Here is a 9,897-nt window from a genome sequence, read left to right on the forward strand (position 1 = left end):
TTTGATTTGTTTCATAAAGCAATATACAGTCACAATGGAGCATGGCTTTCACCTGGCGGTGTAACACCTAATCAAATGTCACTCGTATTTAATTCTTATTTTTGCATTAAACTAGGGCTGGGTGATATGGCAAAAAATCTAATCTCGATCATTTTTCCCCATATTGATCGATAACGATATATAATCTGTTAATGCTGCCAGTTTTAAGAGTATCCCAACTATGACTGAAGCCACAAAAATTTGAGGGTTCATTAATTACATTTTCAAGTATAGTTTATTAACAAAAACAGATTACACATTTGACCTTAAATTCAAAACAACCCCTTACTAAAATAAACTAAAAACTAAAACGTGACAAAAGAAGGTAAATGAGAGTAAATGTGCAAAATGTAAACATAAAATTTGTTAGTAATGTTTTTTCTTTTCCTGAGAGACAAGTCTGTCTACATTGTCTGGCTTTAAGAGGTATAGATTAAATGTGCAAAATGTAAACATAAAACTATATAACTAGAAATTGCACACAATTTGTCAAACTTTTGTGTGTGACTAGACTCGGTCTCAGACTGTCAGCAGTGTCTGGCTTTCAGAGGTAGATTAAATGTGTAAAATGTAAACATAAATATATTCAATTCCTATTCATCACAATTTGCAAAAAAAAAAAAAGCTTTTTTTTTGTGTAGTTTTTTTTTGGCTTTAAAATGTAGATTTAAAAAAAAGGATCAACAAGGGATGCTATGTTCAGAAGGTCATCAGTGGCTGCATCATCATATTTCTCATTCAGATAGCTGATGACATAGCTAATTTATAAAGAACGAATAAAAATGTACCACATTTAAATGCATAATTAATTTTACATTCTGGCATTTATGTGCTGTTGACTTCCACATCAGCAAATGGGAATTCAAAAGAGAACACTTTTTTTTTTTCTTTGTAGGCCTACTGAGTTTAGTTTAAAGTATGATAGAAACTGTTGCAATTATTTATTTTGACAATATAGAAAGTTAAACATTTAGTGTTTACTTTTTTGGTTACTTTTTGAAACAGACAAACTCAGAGTTGTTGAAGAGTTCATTGATTATACATAAAATTCAAAGAAGGTTGAATAATCTTTGAAGTACAGTATGTAGTTATCTGTCTCATCCATGGAGATGCTAGCCTGACTTCGTCATACTCATATTCTAGGCAGAATGTGAGTCTGATACTGCTCCATTGCACTTGAATTATGGGGCGTGTCTTAACCGAACAGTAAAAAAAAAACAAAACTCTGCACTCAATTGGATAGACCTACAACCAATCAGAGCAACGCAGTAAGTGACGTATGTTGAACTTGTACTTAAACTTTTGCCGAATCCCGTTGGAAGGACGGCAAACACATCTTTCCCATCGACAAATGCCTTGATTGCGGTTCTTTGAGCCGAGCATAATCACTCCACAATGGATCGAGTCCAGACCGAACTTCCCGTCCAAAAAATGTTGTGGGCGGGGTTCGGGCTGGCACCCAGGCTATGGAGATGCAACAATGAAGAACAAGCTATTAGGGGTTCTGAGAACGAGAACTGACTGAACAAGTTGAAATTTAGCTATAGTATGAGCCCCTTTATTAATATGTCTGCAACTGAGGAAGGATTAAAAAAAAAAAAAAGGGTCGAATTCACTCAGCATTCCATGATCTTAATTACAATTAAGTAGGCTAAAAACGAACTGTATTCAGTTGTGTTGTAGGCACAGTCCAGTAGCTACATTATAATCAGACTAATTTTTATGTTTAAATAATGAAGATTTCTGTGCCACCCCAGACTGGTTGCTGGCCCCTGCCTGGCCACCCCCTAGGAAAAAATCCTGGCTCCGCCACTGGTTACAGACCATCGTAAAGGTGCAAACCGCCACCTACTACATTGGAGTGTGTAAAATCATGGCTTCATTGATCTTTTAAATTTTTCTACCTATACCAGTTTCTTGCAAAAACTTCATTAATGCCTCAACAACTTCACTTTGAGAATTTCCTATACCTGAAATACTTACATTCCATTCTCTCCCTATTTTAATAATACGTTCTTTAAATTTGCTTCTCTTTCTGACATTTCCTACATTTTATTAAAACATGTTCTACATTTTCTTTACAATTACATACCTCACATTTATCTGAGTTTATTTTACTCATAAGAAATAATGTATTATTAAAGGGGTGGTTCATTGCGATTTCACTTTTTTAACTTTAGTAAGTGTGTAATGTTGCTGCTTGAGCATAAACAGTATCTGCAAAGTTACAGCGCTGAAAGTTCAATGCAAACAGAGATATTGTCTTTTAAAGTTAAATGACTACAAACACGACTGGTTTGGACTACAACAAGCACCGAGTTGGTGACATCATAAACCCTGCAAAACGCCCCCGGCAACACGCAACAAAGTGGGCGAGACCATGTCATGCAGCATAATGAAAGCGGAAGAGTTGTGTACAGCGGACGCGAGCGACGCGTCAACATATAATAGAACCCATTGTAATATTTGATATTTTCTACACTGGATGCAATGCTGAAGACAGCTTCCAGAATCTACACGAGTTCAATGCTGGATTTGCTCAAAGGCTTTTACAGAAAGATGAAGCAGTTCCCACTTTAAAAGCAGAAGCTTCTGTTTATTGGCTTCAAACTGTAAGTACGTTTTATTGTTTGTAACTTACATGTCTTTTAAAGGTGCCCTCGAATGAAAAAATTTATTTATCTTGGCATAGTCAAATAACAAGAGTTCAGTACATGGAAATGACATACAGTGAGTCTCAAACTCCATTGTTTCCTCCTTCTTATATAAATCTCCTTTGTTTAAAAGACCTCCGAAGATCAGGCGAATCTCAACATAACATTAATCATTAATATGTAAGCCCCCAATATTTGCATATGCCAGCCCATGTTCCCAACATTATGAAAGGCATTAGACAAGGGCAGCCAGTATTAACGTCTAGATCTGCACAGGTGAATCAACAGACTAGGTAAGCAAGCAAGAACAATAACGAAAAATGGCAGATGGAGCAATAATAACTGACATGATCCATGATAACATGATATTTTTAGTGATATTTGTGAATTGTCTTTCTAAATGTTTTGTTAGCATGTTGCTAATGTACTGTTAAATGCGGTTAAAGTTACCATCGTTTCTTACTGTATTCACGGAGACAAGAGCCGTCGCTATTTTCATTTTTAAACACTTGCAGTCTGTATATTTCATAAACACAACTTCATTCTTTATAAATCTCTCCAACAGTGTAGCATTAGCCGTTAGCCACGGAGGACAGCCTCAAATTCATTAAGAATCAATGTAAACAATATAACAGTATACAATACTCACATAATCCGACGCATGCATGCCGCATGCGTGACGAACACTTTGGAAAGATCCATTTGAGGGTTATATTAGCTGTGTAAACTTTGTTTATGCACTGTTCAAGGCAAGCGCACGCTCCGTGGGCGTGGAGCAGGAGAATTAAAGGGCCAGTAGCCCTGAATCGGCTCATTTATAATGATGCCCCAAAATAGGCAGTTAAAAAAATGAATTTAAAAAAATCTATGGGGTATTTTGAGCTGAAACTTCACAGACACATTCAGGGGACACCTTAGACTTATATTACATCTTTTTAAAAAAAGTTCTAGGGCACCTTTAAACGTATAGTTCTGTTGCTATTTTTGGTTAAAGAGCTAATTTATTTCGTCTTAAATCTAGAGGAGTTTCATTACATTCCACTAAGAGTGCATTAATAGGAGTAGTTTTCATTGCACCTATACTAATTCTTAATGCTCTATGTTGGATTCTATCTAATTTCTCTAAATAAGTTTTGGCAGCAACTCCATATATCATGCATCCATAATCTAATGTTGATCTCAACAGTGCCCTGTATATACTTAAAAAGAGCTTCCCTTTCTGCTCCCCATTCCATGCCGGTTATACATCTCATAAGGTTGATACATTTTTTACACTTTGTTTCAGTATTCTCAATATGCTTCCTCCAGGTAGTGTGGTCAGTCAGTCCTATTCTATTCAATATTATGATTAATGATATGTTTAGCGATGTAGGATCAGGGAGTAATTTGGAAAAAAAGTAAAAATGTTAAGTATGTTAATATCAAAATACAGGAAGAAATTTAAAATGTTGAAAATTGGTCTTATAAATGTTATATGATATTCACAAAAAAGAAATTAACAAGCAAAGATGTAACAAGATTGGCATTATATAATGAAAATACAGAAAAAGTTAAAGATTTTAAATATTTGGGATTTTGGTTGGATGAAAAATATTCATGGAGGAAGCATATTGAGAATATTGAAACAAAGTGTAAAAAAGTTATTAATCCTATGAGATGGATAACCGGCATGGATGCTCTACACGATCCCAGACAAGGAATAAGGGTCTTGTCTAAACATATTTTGGCTTTTGTTTAAAATCAGAATTTTTTTTTTTTTTTTGGTAGCGCTTAACCGTCATGGTTTTCTATTGAATTAGTTTAAGCAAGACAATTCTAGTGATGTCATACTCTCCAGTATATTGTGAATTTAAAATTGTAAAATGTATTTGTGACGAGCAGGGCGGGCGAGAGCCATGAGGGAACGGCGCGAGGCCGGTAACGCGAGTGTTAACGATCTTCAGCTGCGAGTCGCACCGGCCTCGAGTCTCTCACGGCTCTCGCCCGCCCTTCTCGTCACAGTATTGTATTGCTGAACGTTCATTGTCAATCTCCTGTGTTTTACACTCAACAAGGTTTGACACTAAAAATTTTACAGTCACTCATGTCAGGGCTTTATATGTTTTTCAAGCAATGTCATTTCCATTTCGTACTTGTTATTGGGCTCACCTTTGGGAAATAAAAAAAATTCTAAAAGACATTGACATTTATCGAAAATAGTTAATAAAGGATTAAGGATCTGTTTAATTCTAGTATTACTTGTAATAGTATAGAAAGAACACAAAGTAACCTCGGTTTTGTGTTGTGTATATCATGGTGGCGCAACTAGTAAACCGAGTGCACTTGTGCGGCAGCGATCCGGGTTTGAATCCAGTCCGTAGTGTTTCCTACATTCAATGTACACACATCTGTTCCAAATGACTACAATTACATGTACACCAATAACGCGGTTATTTCTCATAATCAGAGTAAGGTCTAAATCGCAGCAAGATGTTTACAAGACACGAGCAGAACTCTTCAGGTCACATGCAATTTTCATTATTCTGATTATTCATAAATGATGGAAAAACTTGGGAAAATGAGATGCAGGCAGTAGATAAAGTTGATGAAAAATGATTTATTCATTACAATTAAATTTAGCCTCACACGCAAACTGTAATCAATAATGAGAATACTTAATAAAACCAAAAGGTAAAATAACCATCATAAAGGAGTAGTCAATAGTTAATGATAAATCCAGAGGATTGTATCTAATAGATGAAGATCAAAAAGAATTAAAACATTATACATTTGCAGATAAGAGAGGGAAGCAGAAGCCAAGAGAAGCAAAGGAGGGAAAAAAGCTGAATTATCAATGACCCGGTCAGCTTTATACCATGAGCATATAGGGAAATTTACATCCCACTCAAACTGATGTTTTTGTTCTAAAAGAAAAGGTTAATTTCACCCATTACGTCATCCACTGGTCCAGTGTCAAAAATAGTTGTTTTATCCCCTAGGGAATTTTACAAATGTCAGCAGACATATTTTGATCAGATTCAAATGAGCAATAATTCTGAAAAACATCACTTCTGCAGTACTTGGCAGGCGTCCAATACCTAATCACAAACGTGTCAGCATGACCTGTCACACCAGAACACTTTGAAGAACAATTGAACATAACAAGCATACTCTTAAATACAAAATAAGAATAACCATAAAGGTACAATAACTAGTAAATACTTGAATTAATATATATAAAGTATGAGTACATAAATATAGGAAATCAAAAGTAAAACTGATAAATCATAAGCCATAAATGATTAAAATAAATATTAATAAAAAGGCATGAATATGAATATTGACCATTTTGGATCCACCAATAAATAAGTATGGTTATACCACACTCGTACAGTATGCTTGTTACCTGCCATCGTTTTAATCTACTTCAAATTCAAAATACATTTTTATGGATGTATTGGATATTATTTGGTACCGTGATGAACATCGCAGTGCTGGGTTTGCCTGCGCTTCCGTCGCGTTCTTCGCACCGTCTGGATGAAGATACGGAGCAGAGACTGCACAAAGAGTTGTGTTGATGAAATTTAGTGATTTGGTGAAGAGAAAACATCAGAATAATGTCACAGAGTTCGTTCAAGTTGTGTGAACAACACACGGCATCTGCTTACGTCCGAGCACGTGCGCACTTTGGTCAGAGTGGAAAGAATGTGATTAAGGTGTTTACATGCCTGCATATTGTGATTAAAATCACCGTACACCACCTATTTTACTAAGATTATGAGATTAAACGAATTACTTCAATCAAAGTATTGCATTTACATGAGAGAAAGTTTAATCGCAGTATTGCCAAAATCCCTTTATAATCGCATTATGAGAGTGCATGTAAACACACTGATTGTCTCTGATGTTCACCAGATAAGTGAGCTATACTGGGATACTAGGGGGTGTCTGTAAAATATCAGTATTAGGCAAATTCCTAAGCTGTGCCATAATTTATAAAGATAACTTTATTGCATTAGAAAAACACACAATGATTTACTTCAGCACTTCTTTTGGACAATTAAAATGCATTTAGTACAAAATTAGTTGTTCCAATTTAACAGACTAAGTATACCAATTTACAGTGTGCCACAAATTCATTTAGTTATACTGAAGTACATTTGAATAAATTGTGCTTAAGAATACTATTTTTTCACCAGGGAAGGATTGACCATAGCCAGCTTCCAGGCAAGTACAAGGCATGGTGTTAAATTGTGTGGACACTGAAGTAAGCCTCCAGCACATCCTGTCAGGCTGTCAAGGTGGGGCTCACACAAGCGCGCTATTAGTGGGACACGATAATATTCTGTGTAGGTTGGTGGAGATGTTGAGAGTTATTAGAGTTTCTCCCCTTGTGTGCGCTTTTCTGCAAACAATCAGAATGTGAAAGGGCTTTATTGCCAGGTACGTTTACACGTTCGAGACAGAATGACAGTGACAAAATTTTATTAGTAAATTTATAACTGTTTTTTATTAGCACAGATTACAGCTAAATGATGCCCTAGTAAAACTTAATGCTGTGAGTTCATGTGAATAATTAGCAGGTTTTGCATTGTTTCTGGGCTCAGCAAATTTCCAAGAACATTGGAAAAAATACAAACACAGTGCTGATGTTGTGTTACATAGGAGCTACGAAGTAATTGTCTCCTGCGGTTTATTCTTGTTTACATGAATCATTTTTGATTTTTTTAACGTTGTCTGTTGTATCGTCCTCCCACTCCCAGGCGACTCTAGAGAGAGCCGGTGGTTGAGGCGCCTCTGTTGGGCTTACCATGACTGCTGCTGCAACTTTCCAGCTCCAATGGAAAGTTTGCGAACACAACGTCCAATGTAGTCGCCAGATTCTGAAACCAACGACTTATTCTCAGGACCAGCACATCCAGCAGTTTGCATATGTTGTCAGTTATTGCCCATTCCGCGTACTTTCTGATTGCCCTAATTAATATAGGTTCGTCCTCTCCTGTAAGAAATACAGGCTCGGTGTTCAGTAAAACATCATCAGTGAACTGTGCGTAAAAAGCCAACTCGCGTCTTTCTTCGAAGAGCAGTGCGTCTCCAAAGTCCATTAACTTTACTTGCAGGGTTTTTGTGCAGACAAGTATGTTTTTCATATGCGTGTCATGATAAACACCACGACTCATGCAGTGCTGAAGAGCAACGGTGAGCTCCCGAATGACGCGTTTCACCACGGTTATAGCGGTAGACATCACAGCGCCACTCAACGGCTCAACTTGAGCGTCCTCAAACGAGTCGAAGCTGCTGCAACTTTCCAGTTCCAATGGAAAGTTTGCAAACACAACGTCCAGTGTAGTCGCCAGATTCTGCATCTCAATGAGCTGTGAACACAGTATTTGCCTACTGGTTATAGCGGTAGACATCACAGCGCCACTCAACGGCTCAAATTGAGCGTCCTCAAACGAGTCGAAGCTGCTGCAACTTTCCAGTTCCAATGGAAAGTTTGCAAACACAACGTCCAATGTAGTCGCCAGATTCTGCATCTCAAGAGCTGTGAACACAGTATTTGCCTACTGGTTATAGCGGTAGACATCACAGCGCCACTCAACGGCTCACTTGAGCGTCCTCAAACGAGTCGAAGCTGCTGCAACTTTCCAGTTCCAATGGAAAGTTTGCAAACACAACGTCCAATGCAATCGCCAGATTCTGCATCTCAATGAGCTGTGAACACAGTATTTGCCTACTGGTTATAGCGGTAGACATCACAGCGCCACTCACGGCTCAACTTGAGCGTCCTCAACGAGTCGAAGCTGCTGCAACTTTCCAGTTCCAATGGAAAGTTTGCGAACACAACGTCCAATGTAGTCGCCAGATTCTGCATCTCAGTGAGCTGTGAACACAGTATTTGCCTACTGGTTATAGCGGTAGACATCACAGCGCCACTCAACGGCTCAACTTGAGCGTCCACAAACGAGTCGAAGCTGCTGCAACTTTCCAGCTCCAATGGAAAGTTTGTGAACACAACGTCCAATGTAGTCGCCAGATTCTGAAACCAACGACTTATTCTCAGGACCAGCACATCCAGCAGTTTGCATATGTCGTCAGTTATTGCCCATTCCGCGTACTTTCTGATTGCCCTAATTAATATAGGTTCGTCCTCTCCTGTAAGAAATACAGGCTCGGTGTTCAGTAAAACATCATCAGTGAACTGCGCGTAAAAAGCCAACTCGCGTCTTTCTTCGAAGAGCAGTGCGTCTCCAAAGTCCATTAACCCTCTGGAGTCTGAGGCTGATTTGGGGCCTGGAGAAGTTTTGACATGCTCTGACATTTGTGCTTTTTTCAGTTGTTCATAAACATATTAATGACAAAAGTGTCATTACACTGTATTCAGCACAAACTAGGCTACAATAATATGTGAGGAACATGTATGTACATGTTTGTGTTTTTGAAGGAATAATGTTTATGCGTGGTTACTGAAAAAACAAAAAACTTAAGTCACTGAAATAAGGCCAAAATAAGTATATTAACCCTCTGGAGTCTGAGGCTGATTTGGGGCCTGGAGAAGTTTTGACATGCCCTGACTTTTGTGCTTTTTTCAGTTGTTCATAAACATATTAATGACACAAGTGTCATTACACTGTATTCAGCAAAAACTAGGCTACCATAATATGTGAGGAACATGTGTGTACATGTTTGTGTTTTTGAAGGAATAACGTTTATGCGTGGTTACTGAAAAAACAAAAAACTTAAGTCACTGATATAAGGCCAATAAAAGTATATTAAATCTGTGTTCACAAGACTTTTGGGTATTGAAGGTTGTAGACTAGAGTTTTTGCTTCAAAATTATGTAAAAATTATGCTGACTACTCTTTCATTTATAACAATATACTGATTTAGTTTTTGTAAGACACTTTTTGCCAAGAAACACAGTATGCGAGGAGGCGTGAATCTCCATGAATAATGGCTCATTCTCACCTGTGAAGACAAAAGAATTGAATAGTAATGACCTGAAAAGACTTGCATATTAATGAGGCATTTCAGTCAGGTAGGCTGTGAAAAAAAACTTCTGTGATGTCTCAAGCTCATCATGGTATATGAAACATACAGAAAAATTTTATTACAATATAAAATAATGGTTTTATATTATACTTTAAAATATAATGTATTTCTGTGATGCAAAGAGTCTGAATATAGGCTTTTAGTTTAAAAGCATGCACATTTGGAGAAATAT

General features: G+C 37.2%; 1 protein-coding gene across 1 annotated transcript in view; it reads left to right on the forward strand.

Annotated features, from left to right (window-relative positions):
- Positions 1 to 2,402: 2,402 nt before the first annotated feature.
- The window catches only part of LOC125247969 (stonustoxin subunit alpha-like), a 20,592-nt gene continuing 13,097 nt past the window's right edge, over positions 2,403 to 9,897 (forward strand). The window contains exon 1 of the mRNA XM_048159526.1: positions 2,403 to 2,651. The gene's annotated coding sequence lies outside the window, so the exon portion shown is untranslated. The remainder of the gene's footprint in view (positions 2,652 to 9,897) is intronic.

Source organism: Megalobrama amblycephala, linkage group LG15 (assembly GCF_018812025.1).
Source record: "Megalobrama amblycephala isolate DHTTF-2021 linkage group LG15, ASM1881202v1, whole genome shotgun sequence".
Lineage (NCBI taxonomy): Eukaryota > Metazoa > Chordata > Actinopteri > Cypriniformes > Xenocyprididae > Megalobrama > Megalobrama amblycephala.